Source organism: Opisthocomus hoazin, chromosome W (genome assembly GCF_030867145.1).
Source record: "Opisthocomus hoazin isolate bOpiHoa1 chromosome W, bOpiHoa1.hap1, whole genome shotgun sequence".
Lineage (NCBI taxonomy): Eukaryota > Metazoa > Chordata > Aves > Opisthocomiformes > Opisthocomidae > Opisthocomus > Opisthocomus hoazin.
Genome location: NC_134453.1, coordinates 10,839,809 through 10,859,193, shown reverse-complemented (window position 1 = coordinate 10,859,193; position 19,385 = coordinate 10,839,809).

Sequence of the window (19,385 nt, the reverse complement as noted above, 5' to 3'; positions counted from 1 at the left end):
AAAAGTCTCCAGATACCTCTTACCAAGAAGGGGCTAGCCCGGAAAGCTGTTGCTCAGCCTCTTCTGCCCATGGCACTACTCGCACAGGCGCACAGATACTAGGGCTTCTTGCTTGCCTTGCACCCTCAAACTTCAGACGTAGACTAGGGGGTCTTTGCCGGGCGCCTGCCACAGCCCTCACCTGAATAAGCGAGCATCTCAAGATATCTCTTACCAAGAAGGGGCTAGCCTGGAAAGCTGTTGTTCAGCCTCAGGAGCCCATGGCACTGCTCGCACAGGCGCACAGAGACTGGGGCCGCTTGCTTGCCTTGCCACCTCAAACTTCAAACACAGCCCGGCTGTCCCTGCTGGGTGCCTCCCGCAGCCCTGCCCGAAATATGAGAACGTCTCCAGATAGCTCGAACTCAGAAGGGGCTAGCCTGGAAAGGTGTTGTTCAGCCTCATCTGCTCATGGAATTGCTTGCACAGACGCACAGAGACTGGGGCTGCTTGCTTGCCTTGCCACCTCAAACTTCAAACGTAGCCCGGGACTCCGACCTTTGTGCCTCCAGCAGTCGTGCTCCGAGAATGCGAACGTCTCCAGATAGCAGGAAGCCAGAAGGGGGTATCCTGGAAATCTGTTGCTCAGCCTCATCTGCCCACGGCACTGCTCGCACAGGCGCACAGAGACTGGGGCTGCTTGCTTGCCTGGCTACCTCAAACTTCAAACGTAGCCTCGGTGTCCCTGCTGAGTGCCTCTAGCAGCCCTGCACCGAAAACGCGAACGTCTCTAGATAGGTCGCACACAGAAGAGGCTATCCTTGAAAGATGTTTCTCAGCCTCATCTGCCCATGGCACTGCTCGCACAGGCGCACAAAGACTGGGGCTGCTTGCTTGCCTTGCCACCTCAAACTTCAAACATAGCCCGGGACTCCGTGCTTTGTGACCCAGCAGCCGTTCTCCGAAAATGCGAACGTCTCCAGATAGCCCGCACTCAGAAGGGGTAGCCTGGAAAGCTGTTTCTCATCCTCATCTGCTCATGGCACTGCTCGCACAGATGCACAGAGACTGGAGCTGCTTGCTTGCCTTGTCGCCTCAGTCTTCAAATGTAGCCCCAGGATACCTCTCGGGTGCCTCCAGCAAACCTGCACTGATGATGCGAACATCTCAGGATATCTCTTACCAGGTATTGGCTAGCCTGGAAAGTTCTTGCTCAGCCTCATCTGCCCATGGCACTGCTCGCACAGGTGCTCAGAGACTGGTGCTGCTTGCTTGACTTCCCTCCTCAAACTTCAAACGTAGCCTAGGGGGTCCTTGCCGGGCGCCTAATGCATCCCGGATCTAAGTATTCGAACGTCTCATGATGTCTCTTACCAAGAATAGGCTAAACTGGAAAGCTGTTGCTCAGCCTCATCTGCCCATGGCACTGCTCACACAGGCGCAGAGAGACTGGGGTTTCTTGCTTGCCTTGCCACCTTAAACTACAAACGTATCATAGGAGGTTTTTTGCGGGCGCGTGCTGCAACCCTGACCCTAATATGCGAGCGTTACAACATATTGTACGCCAAGAAGGGGGTAGCCTGGAAAGCTGTTGCTCAGCCTCATCTGCCCATGGCACTGCTCGCACAGGTGCACAGAGACTGGGGCTGCTTGCTAGCCTTGCCACCTCAAACTTCCAACGTAGCCTAGGGGTCTCTGTCGGGTGCCTCAGGCAGCCCTGCACCGAAGGTGTAAACGTCTCCAGATAGCTCGCACCCAGACGGGGCTAGCCTGGAAAGCTGTTGTTCAGCCTCAGGAGCCCATGGCACTGCTCGCACAGGCGCACAGAGACTGGGGCTGCTTGCTAGCCTTGCCACCTCAAACCTCAAACGTAGCCTAGGGTGTCCTTGCAGGGGGCCTCCCATAGCCCTGACCTGAATATGCGAACTTCTCAGAATATCTCTTACCAAGAAGGGGCTAGCCTGGAAATCTGTTGGTCAGCCTCATCTGCCCATGGCACTGCTCGCACAGGCGCACAGAGACTGGGGCTGCTTGCTTGCCTTGCCACCTCAAACCTCAAACGTAGCCTAGGGTGTCCTTGCAGGGGGCCTCCCATAGCCCTGACCTGAATATGCGAACTTCTCAGGATATCTCTTACCAAGAAGGGGCTAGCCTGGAAATCTGTTGGTCAGCCTCATCTGCCCATGGTACTGCTCGCACAGGAGCACACAGACTGAAAGTGCTTGCTTGCCTTGCCGCCACAAATCGCCAAAGTATCCTGGGGCTCCCTGCTGGGTCCCTCCAGCACCCCCGCACGAAGAATGCGAATGTCTCAGGATATCTCGTACCAAGAAAGGTTTAGCCTGGAAAGCTGTTGCTCAGCCTCATCTGCCCATGGCACTGCTCAAACAGGCCCACATAGACTGGGGCTGCTTGCTTGCCTTGCCACGTCAAACTTCACACCTAACCTAGGGGGTCGTTGCCGGGCACCTCCCACTGACCTGACCCGAATATGCGAACGTCTCAGGACATCTCTTACCAAGAAGGGGCTAGCCTGGAAAGCTGTTGCTCAGCCTCATCTGCCCATGGCACTGCTCGCACAGGCGCACAGAGACTGGGGCTGCTTGCTTGCCTTGCCACCTCAAACCTCAAACGTAGCCTAGGGTGTCCTTGCAGGGGGCCTCCCATAGCCCTGACCTGAATATGCGAACTTCTCAGGATATCTCTTACCAAGAAGGGGCTAGCCTGGAAATCTGTTGGTCAGCCTCATCAGCCCATGGTACTGCTCGCACAGAAGCACACAGACTGAAAGTGCTTGCTTGCCTTGCCGCCACAAATCGCCAAAGTATCCTGGGGTTCCCTGCTGGGTCCCTCCAGCACCCCCGCACGAAGAATGCGAATGTCTCAGGATATCTCGTACCAAGAAAGGTTTAGCCTGGAAAGCTGTTGCTCAGCCTCATCTGCCCATGGCACTGCTCAAACAGGCCCACATAGACTGGGGCTGCTTGCTTGCCTTGCCACGTCAAACTTCACACCTAACCTAGGGGGTCGTTGCCGGGCACCTCCCACTGACCTGACCCGAATATGCGAACGTCTCAGGACATCTCTTACCAAGAAGGGGCTAGCCTGGAAAGCTGTTGCTCAGCCTCATCTGCCCATGGCACTGCTCGCACAGATGCACAGAGACTGGGGCTGATTGCTTGCCTTGCTACCTCAAACTTCAAAATTATTCCGGATGTCCCTTCCGGGTGCCTCCAGCAGCCCTGCACCGAAAATGCAAATGTGTCAGGATATCTATTGCCAAGAAGGATTTAGCCTGGAAAGCTGTTGTTCAGCCTCATCTGCCCATGGCACTGCTTGCATAGGTTCTCAGAGAGTAGGGCTGCTTGCTTGCCTTGCCACCTCAATTTTCAGACGAATCCCGGGGATCCCTGCCAGGTGCCTCGAGCAGACCTGCACTGATGATACGAACATCTCAGGATATCTCTTACCAGGTATTGGCTAGCCTGGAAAGTTCTTGCTCAGCCTCATCTGCCCATGGCACTGCTCGCACAGGCGTGCAGAGACTGGTGCTGCTTGCTTGCCTTGCCACCTGAAACTTCAAACATATCATAGGGGGTCCTTCCTGTGCCCCTTCCACAGCCCTGACCTGTATATGCGAACGTCTCAGGATATCTCTTACGAAGAAGTGGCTAGGCTGGAAACCTGTTGCTCTGCCTCATCTCCCCATGGCAATGCTCGCACAGGCGTACAGACACTAGGGCTGCATGCTTGCCTTGCCATCTCAAAGTTCAGAGTTAGCCTAGGGCGTCTTTGCCGGGCCCCCACCGCAACCTTGTCACGAATATGCGAGCGTCTCAGGATATCCCTTACGAAGAAGTGGCTAGGCTGGAAAGCTGTTGCTCAGCCTCATCTGCCCATGGCACTGCTCGCACAGGCGCACAGAGACTGGGGCTGCTTGCTTGCCTTACCACTTCAATTTTCAAACGTAGCCCATGGATCCCTGACAGGTGCCTTTAGCCGACCTGCACCGAAAATGCAAAAGTCTCCAGATACCTCTTACCAAGAAGGGGCTAGCCCGGAAAGCTGTTGCTCAGCCTCTTCTGCCCATGGCACTACTCGCACAGGCGCACAGATACTAGGGCTTCTTGCTTGCCTTGCACCCTCAAACTTCAGACGTAGACTAGGGGGTCTTTGCCGGGCGCCTGCCACAGCCCTCACCTGAATAAGCGAGCATCTCAAGATATCTCTTACCAAGAAGGGGCTAGCCTGGAAAGCTGTTGTTCAGCCTCAGGAGCCCATGGCACTGCTCGCACAGGCGCACAGAGACTGGGGCCGCTTGCTTGCCTTGCCACCTCAAACTTCAAACACAGCCCGGCTGTCCCTGCTGGGTGCCTCCCGCAGCCCTGCCCGAAATATGAGAACGTCTCCAGATAGCTCGAACTCAGAAGGGGCTAGCCTGGAAAGGTGTTGTTCAGCCTCATCTGCTCATGGAATTGCTTGCACAGACGCACAGAGACTGGGGCTGCTTGCTTGCCTTGCCACCTCAAACTTCAAACGTAGCCCGGGACTCCGACCTTTGTGCCTCCAGCAGTCGTGCTCCGAGAATGCGAACGTCTCCAGATAGCAGGAAGCCAGAAGGGGGTATCCTGGAAATCTGTTGCTCAGCCTCATCTGCCCACGGCACTGCTCGCACAGGCGCACAGAGACTGGGGCTGCTTGCTTGCCTGGCTACCTCAAACTTCAAACGTAGCCTCGGTGTCCCTGCTGAGTGCCTCTAGCAGCCCTGCACCGAAAACGCGAACGTCTCTAGATAGGTCGCACACAGAAGAGGCTATCCTTGAAAGATGTTTCTCAGCCTCATCTGCCCATGGCACTGCTCGCACAGGCGCACAAAGACTGGGGCTGCTTGCTTGCCTTGCCACCTCAAACTTCAAACATAGCCCGGGACTCCGTGCTTTGTGACCCAGCAGCCGTTCTCCGAAAATGCGAACGTCTCCAGATAGCCCGCACTCAGAAGGGGTAGCCTGGAAAGCTGTTGCTCATCCTCATCTGCTCATGGCACTGCTCGCACAGATGCACAGAGACTGGAGCTGCTTGCTTGCCTTGTCGCCTCAGTCTTCAAATGTAGCCCCAGGATACCTCTCGGGTGCCTCCAGCAAACCTGCACTGATGATGCGAACATCTCAGGATATCTCTTACCAGGTATTGGCTAGCCTGGAAAGTTCTTGCTCAGCCTCATCTGCCCATGGCACTGCTCGCACAGGTGCTCAGAGACTGGTGCTGCTTGCTTGACTTCCCTCCTCAAACTTCAAACGTAGCCTAGGGGGTCCTTGCCGGGCGCCTAATGCATCCCGGATCTAAGTATTCGAACGTCTCATGATGTCTCTTACCAAGAATAGGCTAAACTGGAAAGCTGTTGCTCAGCCTCATCTGCCCATGGCACTGCTCACACAGGCGCAGAGAGACTGGGGTTTCTTGCTTGCCTTGCCACCTTAAACTACAAACGTATCATAGGAGGTTTTTTGCGGGCGCGTGCTGCAACCCTGACCCTAATATGCGAGCGTTACAACATATTGTACGCCAAGAAGGGGGTAGCCTGGAAAGCTGTTGCTCAGCCTCATCTGCCCATGGCACTGCTCGCACAGGTGCACAGAGACTGGGGCTGCTTGCTAGCCTTGCCACCTCAAACTTCCAACGTAGCCTAGGGGTCTCTGTCGGGTGCCTCAGGCAGCCCTGCACCGAAGGTGTAAACGTCTCCAGATAGCTCGCACCCAGACGGGGCTAGCCTGGAAAGCTGTTGTTCAGCCTCAGGAGCCCATGGCACTGCTCGCACAGGCGCACAGAGACTGGGGCTGCTTGCTAGCCTTGCCACCTCAAACCTCAAACGTAGCCTAGGGTGTCCTTGCAGGGGGCCTCCCATAGCCCTGACCTGAATATGCGAACTTCTCAGAATATCTCTTACCAAGAAGGGGCTAGCCTGGAAATCTGTTGGTCAGCCTCATCTGCCCATGGCACTGCTCGCACAGGCGCACAGAGACTGGGGCTGCTTGCTTGCCTTGCCACCTCAAACCTCAAACGTAGCCTAGGGTGTCCTTGCAGGGGGCCTCCCATAGCCCTGACCTGAATATGCGAACTTCTCAGGATATCTCTTACCAAGAAGGGGCTAGCCTGGAAATCTGTTGGTCAGCCTCATCTGCCCATGGTACTGCTCGCACAGGAGCACACAGACTGAAAGTGCTTGCTTGCCTTGCCGCCACAAATCGCCAAAGTATCCTGGGGCTCCCTGCTGGGTCCCTCCAGCACCCCCGCACGAAGAATGCGAATGTCTCAGGATATCTCGTACCAAGAAAGGTTTAGCCTGGAAAGCTGTTGCTCAGCCTCATCTGCCCATGGCACTGCTCAAACAGGCCCACATAGACTGGGGCTGCTTGCTTGCCTTGCCACGTCAAACTTCACACCTAACCTAGGGGGTCGTTGCCGGGCACCTCCCACTGACCTGACCCGAATATGCGAACGTCTCAGGACATCTCTTACCAAGAAGGGGCTAGCCTGGAAAGCTGTTGCTCAGCCTCATCTGCCCATGGCACTGCTCGCACAGGCGCACAGAGACTGGGGCTGCTTGCTTGCCTTGCCACCTCAAACCTCAAACGTAGCCTAGGGTGTCCTTGCAGGGGGCCTCCCATAGCCCTGACCTGAATATGCGAACTTCTCAGGATATCTCTTACCAAGAAGGGGCTAGCCTGGAAATCTGTTGGTCAGCCTCATCAGCCCATGGTACTGCTCGCACAGAAGCACACAGACTGAAAGTGCTTGCTTGCCTTGCCGCCACAAATCGCCAAAGTATCCTGGGGTTCCCTGCTGGGTCCCTCCAGCACCCCCGCACGAAGAATGCGAATGTCTCAGGATATCTCGTACCAAGAAAGGTTTAGCCTGGAAAGCTGTTGCTCAGCCTCATCTGCCCATGGCACTGCTCAAACAGGCCCACATAGACTGGGGCTGCTTGCTTGCCTTGCCACGTCAAACTTCACACCTAACCTAGGGGGTCGTTGCCGGGCACCTCCCACTGACCTGACCCGAATATGCGAACGTCTCAGGACATCTCTTACCAAGAAGGGGCTAGCCTGGAAAGCTGTTGCTCAGCCTCATCTGCCCATGGCACTGCTCGCACAGATGCACAGAGACTGGGGCTGATTGCTTGCCTTGCTACCTCAAACTTCAAAATTATTCCGGATGTCCCTTCCGGGTGCCTCCAGCAGCCCTGCACCGAAAATGCAAATGTGTCAGGATATCTATTGCCAAGAAGGATTTAGCCTGGAAAGCTGTTGTTCAGCCTCATCTGCCCATGGCACTGCTTGCATAGGTTCTCAGAGAGTAGGGCTGCTTGCTTGCCTTGCCACCTCAATTTTCAGACGAATCCCGGGGATCCCTGCCAGGTGCCTCGAGCAGACCTGCACTGATGATACGAACATCTCAGGATATCTCTTACCAGGTATTGGCTAGCCTGGAAAGTTCTTGCTCAGCCTCATCTGCCCATGGCACTGCTCGCACAGGCGTGCAGAGACTGGTGCTGCTTGCTTGCCTTGCCACCTGAAACTTCAAACATATCATAGGGGGTCCTTCCTGTGCCCCTTCCACAGCCCTGACCTGTATATGCGAACGTCTCAGGATATCTCTTACGAAGAAGTGGCTAGGCTGGAAACCTGTTGCACAGCCTCATCTCCCCATGGCAATGCTCGCACAGGCGCACAGACACTGGGGCTGCATGCTTGCCTTGCCATCTCAAAGTTCAGAGTTAGCCAAGGGCGTCTTTGCCGGGTCCCCAACGCAACCTTGTCACGAATATGCGAGCGTCTCAGGATATCCCTTACAAAGAAGTGGCTAGGCTGGAAAGCTGTTGCTCAGCCTCATCTGCCCATGGCACTGCTCGCACAGGCGCAGAGAGACTGGGGTTTCTTGCTTGCCTTGCCACCTTAAACTACAAACGTATCATAGGAGGTTTTTTGCGGGCGCGTGCTGCAACCCTGACCCTAATATGCGAGCGTTACAACATATTGTACGCCAAGAAGGGGGTAGCCTGGAAAGCTGTTGCTCAGCCTCATCTGCCCATGGCACTGCTCGCACAGGCGCACAGAGACTGGGGCTGCTTGCTTGCCTTACCACTTCAATTTTCAAACGTAGCCCATGGATCCCTGACAGGTGCCTTTAGCCGACCTGCACCGAAAATGCGAAAGTCTCCAGATACCTCTTACCAAGAAGGGGCTAGCCCGGAAAGCTGTTGCTCAGCCTCTTCTGCCCATGGCACTACTCGCACAGGCGCACAGATACTAGGGCTTCTTGCTTGCCTTGCACCCTCAAACTTCAGACGTAGACTAGGGGGTCTTTGCCGGGCGCCTGCCACAGCCCTCACCTGAATAAGCGAGCATCTCAAGATATCTCTTACCAAGAAGGGGCTAGCCTGGAAAGCTGTTGTTCAGCCTCAGGAGCCCATGGCACTGCTCGCACAGGTGCACAGAGACTGGGGCTGCTTGCTAGCCTTGCCACCTCAAACTTCCAACGTAGCCTAGGGGTCCCTGTCGGGTGCCTGAGGCAGCCCTGCACCGAAGGTGTGAACGTCTCCAGATAGCTCGCACCCAGACGGGGCTAGCCTGGAAAGCTGTTGTTCAGCCTCAGGAGCCCATGGCACTGCTCGCACAGGCGCACAGAGACTGGGGCTGCTTGCTTGCCTTGCCACCTCAAACCTCAAACATAGCCTAGGGTGTCCTTGCAGGGGGCCTCCCATAGCCCTGACCTGAATATGCGAACTTCTCAGGATATCTCTTACCAAGAAGGGGCTAGCCTGGAAATCTGTTGGTCAGCCTCATCAGCCCATGGTACTGCTCGCACAGGAGCACACAGACTGAAAGTGCTTGCTTGCCTTGCCGCCACAAATCGCCAAAGTATCCTGGGGCTCCCTGCTGGGTCCCTCCAGCACCCCCGCACGAAGAATGCGAATGTCTCAGGATATCTCGTACCAAGAAAGGTTTAGCCTGGAAAGCTGTTGCTCAGCCTCATCTGCCCATGGCACTGCTCGCACAGGCCCACATAGACTGGGGCTGCTTGCTTGCCTTGCCACGTCAAACTTCACACCTAACCTAGGGGGTCGTTGCCGGGCACCTCCCACTGACCTGACCCGAATATGCGAACGTCTCAGGACATCTCTTACCAAGAAGGGGCTAGCCTGGAAAGCTGTTGCTCAGCCTCATCTGCCCATGGCACTGCTCGCACAGATGCACAGAGACTGGGGCTGATTGCTTGCCTTGCTACCTCAAACTTCAAAATTATTCCGGATGTCCCTTCCGGGTGCCTCCAGCAGCCCTGCACCGAAAATGCAAATGTGTCAGGATATCTATTGCCAAGAAGGATTTAGCCTGGAAAGCTGTTGTTCAGCCTCATCTGCCCATGGCACTGCTTGCATAGGTTCTCAGAGAGTAGGGCTGCTTGCTTGCCTTGCCACCTCAATTTTCAGACGAATCCCAGGGATCCCTGCCAGGTGCCTCGAGCAGACCTGCACTGATGATACGAACATCTCAGGATATCTCTTACCAGGTATTGGCTAGCCTGGAAAGTTCTTGCTCAGCCTCATCTGCCCATGGCACTGCTCGCACGGGCGTGCAGAGACTGGTGCTGCTTGCTTGCCTTGCCACCTGAAACTTCAAACATATCATAGGGGGTCCTTCCTGTGCCCCTTCCACAGCCCTGACCTGTATATGTGAACGTCTCAGGATATCTCTTACGAAGAAGTGGCTAGGCTGGAAACCTGTTGCTCAGCCTCATCTCCCCATGGCAATGCTCGCACAGACGCACAGACACTGGGGCTGCATGCTTGCCTTGCCATCTCAAAGTTCAGAGTTAGCCTAGGGCGTCTTTGCCGGGCCCCCACCGCAACCTTGTCACGAATATGCGAGCGTCTCAGGATATCCCTTACGAAGAAGTGGCTAGGCTGGAAAGCTGTTGCTCAGCCTCATCTGCCCATGGCACTGCTCGCACAGGCGCACAGAGACTGGGGCTGCTTGCTTGCCTTACCACTTCAATTTTCAAACGTAGCCCATGGATCCCTGACAGGTGCCTTTAGCCGACCTGCACCGAAAATGCGAAAGTCTCCAGATACCTCTTACCAAGAAGGGGCTAGCCCGGAAAGCTGTTGCTCAGCCTCTTCTGCCCATGGCACTACTCGCACAGGCGCACAGATACTAGGGCTTCTTGCTTGCCTTGCACCCTCAAACTTCAGACGTAGACTAGGGGTTCTTTGCCGGGCGCCTGCCACAGCCCTCACCTGAATAAGCGAGCATCTCAAGATATCTCTTACCAAGAAGGGGGTAGCCTGGAAAGCTGTTGTTCAGCCTCAGGAGCCCATGGCACTGCTCGCACAGGTGCACAGAGACTGGGGCTGCTTGCTAGCCTTGCCACCTCAAACTTCCAACGTAGCCTAGGGGTCCCTGTCGGGTGCCTGAGGCAGCCCTGCACCGAAGGTGTGAACGTCTCCAGATAGCTCGCACCCAGACGGGGCTAGCCTGGAAAGCTGTTGTTCAGCCTCATCTGCCCATGGCACTGCTCGCACAGGCGCACAGAGACTGGGGCTGCTTGCTTGCCTTGCCACCTCAAACCTCAAACATAGCCTAGGGTGTCCTTGCAGGGGGCCTCCCATAGCCCTGACCTGAATATGCGAACTTCTCAGGATATCTCTTACCAAGAAGGGGCTAGCCTGGAAATCTGTTGGTCAGCCTCATCAGCCCATGGTACTGCTCGCACAGGAGCACACAGACTGAAAGTGCTTGCTTGCCTTGCCGCCACAAATCGCCAAAGTATCCTGGGGCTCCCTGCTGGGTCCCTCCAGCACCCCCGCACGAAGAATGCGAATGTCTCAGGATATCTCGTACCAAGAAAGGTTTAGCCTGGAAAGCTGTTGCTCAGCCTCATCTGCCCATGGCACTGCTCGCACAGGCCCACATAGACTGGGGCTGCTTGCTTGCCTTGCCACGTCAAACTTCACACCTAACCTAGGGGGTCGTTGCCGGGCACCTCCCACTGACCTGACCCGAATATGCGAACGTCTCAGGACATCTCTTACCAAGAAGGGGCTAGCCTGGAAAGCTGTTGCTCAGCCTCATCTGCCCATGGCACTGCTCGCACAGATGCACAGAGACTGGGGCTGATTGCTTGCCTTGCTACCTCAAACTTCAAAATTATTCCGGATGTCCCTTCTGGGTGCCTCCAGCAGCCCTGCACCGAAAATGCAAATGTGTCAGGATATCTATTGCCAAGAAGGATTTAGCCTGGAAAGCTGTTGTTCAGCCTCATCTGCCCATGGCACTGCTTGCATAGGTTCTCAGAGAGTAGGGCTGCTTGCTTGCCTTGCCACCTCAATTTTCAGACGAATCCCGGGGATCCCTGCCAGGTGCCTCGAGCAGACCTGCACTGATGATACGAACATCTCAGGATATCTCTTACCAGGTATTGGCTAGCCTGGAAAGTTCTTGCTCAGCCTCATCTGCCCATGGCACTGCTCGCACGGGCGTGCAGAGACTGGTGCTGCTTGCTTGCCTTGCCACCTGAAACTTCAAACATATCATAGGGGGTCCTTCCTGTGCCCCTTCCACAGCCCTGACCTGTATATGCGAACGTCTCAGGATATCTCTTACGAAGAAGTGGCTAGGCTGGAAACCTGTTGCACAGCCTCATCTCCCCATGGCAATGCTCGCACAGGCGCACAGACACTGGGGCTGCATGCTTGCCTTGCCATCTCAAAGTTCAGAGTTAGCCAAGGGCGTCTTTGCCGGGTCCCCAACGCAACCTTGTCACGAATATGCGAGCGTCTCAGGATATCCCTTACAAAGAAGTGGCTAGGCTGGAAAGCTGTTGCTCAGCCTCATCTGCCCATGGCACTGCTCGCACAGGCGCAGAGAGACTGGGGTTTCTTGCTTGCCTTGCCACCTTAAACTACAAACGTATCATAGGAGGTTTTTTGCGGGCGCGTGCTGCAACCCTGACCCTAATATGCGAGCGTTACAACATATTGTACGCCAAGAAGGGGGTAGCCTGGAAAGTTGTTGCTCAGCCTCATCTGCCCATGGCACTGCTTGCACAGGTGCACAGAGACTGGGGCTGCTTGCTAGCCTTGCCACCTCAAACTTCCAACGTAGCCTAGTGGTCCCTGTCGGGTGCCTCAGGCAGCCCTGCACCGAAGGTGTGAACGTCTCCAGATAGCTCGCACCCAGACGGGGCTAGCCTGGAAAGCTGTTGTTCAGCCTCATCTGCCCATGGCACTGGTCGCACAGGCGCACAGAGACTGGGGCTGCTTGCTTGCCTTGCCACCTCAAACCTCAAACGTAGCCTAGGGTGTCCTTGCAGGGGGCCTCCCATAGCCCTGACCTGAATATGCGAACTTCTCAGGATATCTCTTACCAAGAAGGGGCTAGCCTGGAAATCTGTTGGTCAGCCTCATCTGCCCATGGTACTGCTCGCACAGGAGCACACAGACTGAAAGTGCTTGCTTGCCTTGCCGCCACAAATCGCCAAAGTATCCTGGGGCTCCCTGCTGGGTCCCTCCAGCACCCCCGCACGAAGAATGCGAATGTCTCAGGATATCTCGTACCAAGAAAGGTTTAGCCTGGAAAGCTGTTGCTCAGCCTCATCTGCCCATGGCACTGCTCAAACAGGCCCACATAGACTGGGGCTGCTTGCTTGCCTTGCCACGTCAAACTTCACACCTAACCTAGGGGGTCGTTGCCGGGCACCTCCCACTGACCTGACCCGAATATGCGAACGTCTCAGGACATCTCTTACCAAGAAGGGGCTAGCCTGGAAAGCTGTTGCTCAGCCTCATCTGCCCATGGCACTGCTCGCACAGATGCACAGAGACTGGGGCTGATTGCTTGCCTTGCTACCTCAAACTTCAAAATTATTCCGGATGTCCCTTCCGGGTGCCTCCAGCAGCCCTGCACCGAAAATGCAAATGTGTCAGGATATCTATTGCCAAGAAGGATTTAGCCTGGAAAGCTGTTGTTCAGCCTCATCTGCCCATGGCACTGCTTGCATAGGTTCTCAGAGAGTAGGGCTGCTTGCTTGCCTTGCCACCTCAATTTTCAGACGAATCCCGGGGATCCCTGCCAGGTGCCTCGAGCAGACCTGCACTGATGATACGAACATCTCAGGATATCTCTTACCAGGTATTGGCTAGCCTGGAAAGTTCTTGCTCAGCCTCATCTGCCCATGGCACTGCTCGCACAGGCGTGCAGAGACTGGTGCTGCTTGCTTGCCTTGCCACCTGAAACTTCAAACATATCATAGGGGGTCCTTCCTGTGCCCCTTCCACAGCCCTGACCTGTATATGCGAACGTCTCAGGATATCTCTTACGAAGAAGTGGCTAGGCTGGAAACCTGTTGCTCAGCCTCATCTCCCCATGGCAATGCTCGCACAGACGCACAGACACTGGGGCTGCATGCTTGCCTTGCCATCTCAAAGTTCAGAGTTAGCCTAGGGCGTCTTTGCCGGGCCCCCACCGCAACCTTGTCACGAATATGCGAGCGTCTCAGGATATCCCTTACGAAGAAGTGGCTAGGCTGGAAAGCTGTTGCTCAGCCTCATCTGCCCATGGCACTGCTCGCACAGGCGCACAGAGACTGGGGCTGCTTGCTTGCCTTACCACTTCAATTTTCAAACGTAGCCCATGGATCCCTGACAGGTGCCTTTAGCCGACCTGCACCGAAAATGCAAAAGTCTCCAGATACCTCTTACCAAGAAGGGGCTAGCCCGGAAAGCTGTTGCTCAGCCTCTTCTGCCCATGGCACTACTCGCACAGGCGCACAGATACTAGGGCTTCTTGCTTGCCTTGCACCCTCAAACTTCAGACGTAGACTAGGGGGTCTTTGCCGGGCGCCTGCCACAGCCCTCACCTGAATAAGCGAGCATCTCAAGATATCTCTTACCAAGAAGGGGCTAGCCTGGAAAGCTGTTGTTCAGCCTCAGGAGCCCATGGCACTGCTCGCACAGGCGCACAGAGACTGGGGCCGCTTGCTTGCCTTGCCACCTCAAACTTCAAACACAGCCCGGCTGTCCCTGCTGGGTGCCTCCCGCAGCCCTGCCCGAAATATGAGAACGTCTCCAGATAGCTCGAACTCAGAAGGGGCTAGCCTGGAAAGGTGTTGCTCAGCCTCATCTGCTCATGGAATTGCTTGCACAGACGCACAGAGACTGGGGCTGCTTGCTTCCCTTGCCACCTCAAACTTCAAACGTAGTCCGGGGATCCCTGCTGGGTTCCTCCAGCAGACCTGCACCAAAAATGCGAACATCTCCAGATAGCTCGCACCCAGAAGGGGCTAGCCTTGAAAGCTGTTTCTCAGCCCCATCTGCCCATGGCACTGCTCGCACAGGCGGACAGAGACTGGGGCTGCTTGCTTGCCTTGCCACCTCAAACTTCAAACGTAGCCCGGGACTCCGACCTTTGTGCCTCCAGCAGTCGTGCTCCGAAAATGCGAACGTCTCCAGATAGCAGGAAGCCAGAAGGGGGTATCCTGGAAATCTGTTGCTCAGCCTCATCTGCCCACGGCACTGCTCGCACAGGCGCACAGAGACTGGGGCTGCTTGCTTGCCTGGCTACCTCAAACTTCAAACGTAGCCTCGGTGTCCCTGCTGAGTGCCTCTAGCAGCCCTGCACCGAAAACGCGAACGTCTCTAGATAGGTCGCACACAGAAGAGGCTATCCTTGAAAGATGTTTCTCAGCCTCATCTGCCCATGGCACTGCTCGCACAGGCGCACAAAGACTGGGGCTGCTTGCTTGCCTTGCCACCTCAAACTTCAAACATAGCCCGGGACTCCGTGCTTTGTGACCCAGCAGCCGTTCTCCGAAAATGCGAACGTCTCCAGATAGCCCGCACTCAGAAGGGGTAGCCTGGAAAGCTGTTGCTCATCCTCATCTGCTCATGGCACTGCTCGCACAGATGCACAGAGACTGGAGCTGCTTGCTTGCCTTGTCGCCTCAGTCTTCAAATGTAGCCCCAGGATACCTCTCGGGTGCCTCCAGCAAACCTGCACTGATGATGCGAACATCTCAGGATATCTCTTACCAGGTATTGGCTAGCCTGGAAAGTTCTTGCTCAGCCTCATCTGCCCATGGCACTGCTCGCACAGGTGCTCAGAGACTGGTGCTGCTTGCTTGACTTCCCTCCTCAAACTTCAAACGTAGCCTAGGGGGTCCTTGCCGGGCGCCTAATGCATCCCGGATCTAAGTATTCGAACGTGTCATGATGTCTCTTACCAAGAATAGGCTAAACTGGAAAGCTGTTGCTCAGCCTCATCTGCCCATGGCACTGCTCACACAGGCGCAGAGAGACTGGGGTTTCTTGCTTGCCTTGCCACCTTAAACTACAAACGTATCATAGGAGGTTTTTTGCGGGCGCGTGCTGCAACCCTGACCCTAATATGCGAGCGTTACAACATATTGTACGCCAAGAAGGGGGTAGCCTGGAAAGTTGTTGCTCAGCCTCATCTGCCCATGGCACTGCTCGCACAGGTGCACAGAGACTGGGGCTGCTTGCTAGCCTTGCCACCTCAAACTTCCAACGTAGCCTAGGGGTCCCTGTCGGGTGCCTGAGGCAGCCCTGCACCGAAGGTGTGAACGTCTCCAGATAGCTCGCACCCAGACGGGGCTAGCCTGGAAAGCTGTTGTTCAGCCTCATCTGCCCATGGCACTGCTTGCATAGGTTCTCAGAGAGTAGGGCTGCTTGCTTGCCTTGCCACCTCAATTTTCAGACGAATCCCGGGGATCCCTGCCAGGTGCCTCGAGCAGACCTGCACTGATGATACGAACATCTCAGGATATCTCTTACCAGGTATTGGCTAGCCTGGAAAGTTCTTGCTCAGCCTCATCTGCCCATGGCACTGCTCGCACAGGCGTGCAGAGACTGGTGCTGCTTGCTTGCCTTGCCACCTGAAACTTCAAACATATCATAGGGGGTCCTTCCTGTGCCCCTTCCACAGCCCTGACTAGTATATGCGAACGTCTCAGGATATCTCTTACGAAGAAGTGGCTAGGCTGGAAACCTGTTGCTCAGCCTCATCTCCCCATGGCAATGCTCGCACAGACGCACAGACACTGGGGCTGCATGCTTGCCTTGCCATCTCAAAGTTCAGAGTTAGCCTAGGGCGTCTTTGCCGGGCCCCCACCGCAACCTTGTCACGAATATGCGAGCGTCTCAGGATATCCCTTACGAAGAAGTGGCTAGGCTGGAAAGCTGTTGCTCAGCCTCATCTGCCCATGGCACTGCTAGCACAGGCGCACAGAGACTGGGGCTGCTTGCTTGCCTTACCACTTCAATTTTCAAACGTAGCCCATGGATCCCTGACAGGTGCCTTTAGCCGACCTGCACCGAAAATGCGAAAGTCACCAGATACCTCTTACCAAGAAGGGGCTAGCCCGGAAAGCTGTTTCTCAGCCTCTTCTGCCCATGGCACTACTCGCACAGGCGCACAGATACTAGGGCTTCTTGCTTGCCTTGCACCCTCAAACTTCAGACGTAGACTAGGGGGTCTTTGCCGGGCGCCTGCCACAGCCCTCACCTGAATAAGCGAGCATCTCAAGATATCTCTTACCAAGAAGGGGGTAGCCTGGAAAGCTGTTGTTCAGCCTCAGGAGCCCATGGCACTGCTCGCACAGGTGCACAGAGACTGGGGCTGCTTGCTAGCCTTGCCACCTCAAACTTCCAACGTAGCCTAGGGGTCCCTGTCGGGTGCCTGAGGCAGCCCTGCACCGAAGGTGTGAACGTCTCCAGATAGCTCGCACCCAGACGGGGCTAGCCTGGAAAGCTGTTGTTCAGCCTCATCTGCCCATGGCACTGCTCGCACAGGCGCACAGAGACTGGGGCTGCTTGCTTGCCTTGCCACCTCAAACCTCAAACATAGCCTAGGGTGTCCTTGCAGGGGGCCTCCCATAGCCCTGACCTGAATATGCGAACTTCTCAGGATATCTCTTACCAAGAAGGGGCTAGCCTGGAAATCTGTTGGTCAGCCTCATCAGCCCATGGTACTGCTCGCACAGGAGCACACAGACTGAAAGTGCTTGCTTGCCTTGCCGCCACAAATCGCCAAAGTATCCTGGGGCTCCCTGCTGGGTCCCTCCAGCACCCCCGCACGAAGAATGCGAATGTCTCAGGATATCTCGTACCAAGAAAGGTTTAGCCTGGAAAGCTGTTGCTCAGCCTCATCTGCCCATGGCACTGCTCAAACAGGCCCACATAGACTGGGGCTGCTTGCTTGCCTTGCCACGTCAAACTTCACACCTAACCTAGGGGGTCGTTGCCGGGCACCTCCCACTGACCTGACCCGAATATGCGAACGTCTCAGGACATCTCTTACCAAGAAGGGGCTAGCCTGGAAAGCTGTTGCTCAGCCTCATCTGCCCATGGCACTGCTCGCACAGATGCACAGAGACTGGGGCTGATTGCTTGCCTTGCTACCTCAAACTTCAAAATTATTCCGGATGTCCCTTCCGGGTGCCTCCAGCAGCCCTGCACCGAAAATGCAAATGTGTCAGGATATCTATTGCCAAGAAGGATTTAGCCTGGAAAGCTGTTGTTCAGCCTCATCTGCCCATGGCACTGCTTGCATAGGTTCTCAGAGAGTAGGGCTGCTTGCTTGCCTTGCCACCTCAATTTTCAGACGAATCCCGGGGATCCCTGCCAGGTGCCTCGAGCAGACCTGCACTGATGATACGAACATCTCAGGATATCTCTTACCAGGTATTGGCTAGCCTGGAAAGTTCTTGCTCAGCCTCATCTGCCCATGGCACTGCTCGCACGGGCGTGCAGAGACTGGTGCTGCTTGCTTGCCTTGCCACCTGAAACTTCAAACATATCATAGGGGGTCCTTCCTGTGCCCCTTCCACAGCCCTGACCTGTATATGCGAACGTCTCAGGATATCTCTTACGAAGAAGTGGCTAGGCTGGAAACCTGTTGCACAGCCTCATCTCCCCATGGCAATGCTCGCACAGACGCACAGACACTGGGGCTGCATGCTTGCCTTGCCATCTCAAAGTTCAGAGTTAGCCTAGGGCGTCTTTGCCGGGCCCCCACCGCAACCTTGTCACGAATATGCGAGCGTCTCAGGATATCCCTTACGAAGAAGTGGCTAGGCTGGAAAGCTGTTGCTCAGCCTCATCTGCCCATGGCACTGCTCGCACAGGCGCACAGAGACTGGGGCTGCTTGCTTGCCTTACCACTTCAATTTTCAAACGTAGCCCATGGATCCCTGACAGGTGCCTTTAGCCGACCTGCACCGAAAATGCGAAAGTCTCCAGATACCTCTTACCAAGAAGGGGCTAGCCCGGAAAGCTGTTGCTCAGCCTCTTCTGCCCATGGCACTACTCGCACAGGCGCACAGATACTAGGGCTTCTTGCTTGCCTTGCACCCTCAAACTTCAGACGTAGACTAGGGGGTCTTTGCCGGGCGCCTGCCACAGCCCTCACCTGAATAAGCGAGCATCTCAAGATATCTCTTACCAAGAAGGGGCTAGCCTGGAAAGCTGTTGTTCAGCCTCAGGAGCCCATGGCACTGCTCGCACAGGCGCACAGAGACTGGGGCCGCTTGCTTGCCTTGCCACCTCAAACTTCAAACACAGCCCGGCTGTCCCTGCTGGGTGCCTCCCGCAGCCCTGCCCGAAATATGAGAACGTCTCCAGATAGCTCGAACTCAGAAGGGGCTAGCCTGGAAAGGTGTTGCTCAGCCTCATCTGCTCATGGAATTGCTTGCACAGACGCACAGAGACTGGGGCTGCTTGCTTCCCTTGCCACCTCAAACTTCAAACGTAGTCCGGGGATCCCTGCTGGGTTCCTCCAGCAGACCTGCACCAAAAATGCGAACATCTCCAGATAGCTCGCACCCAGAAGGGGCTAGCCTTGAAAGCTGTTTCTCAGCCTCATCTGCCCATGGCACTGGTCGCACAGGCGGACAGAGACTGGGGCTGCTTGCTTGCCTTGCCACCTCAAACTTCAAACGTAGCCCGGGACTCCGACCTTTGTGCCTCCAGCAGTCGTGCTCCGAAAATGCGAACGTCTCCAGATAGCAGGAAGCCAGAAGGGGGTATCCTGGAAATCTGTTGCTCAGCCTCATCTGCCCACGGCACTGCTCGCACAGGCGCACAGAGACTGGGGCTGCTTGCTTGCCTGGCTACCTCAAACTTCAAACGTAGCCTCGGTGTCCCTGCTGAGTGCCTCTAGCAGCCCTGCACCGAAAACGCGAACGTCTCTAGATAGGTCGCACACAGAAGAGGCTATCCTTGAAAGATGTTTCTCAGCCTCATCTGCCCATGGCACTGCTCGCACAGGCGCACAAAGACTGGGGCTGCTTGCTTGCCTTGCCACCTCAAACTTCAAACATAGCCCGGGACTCCG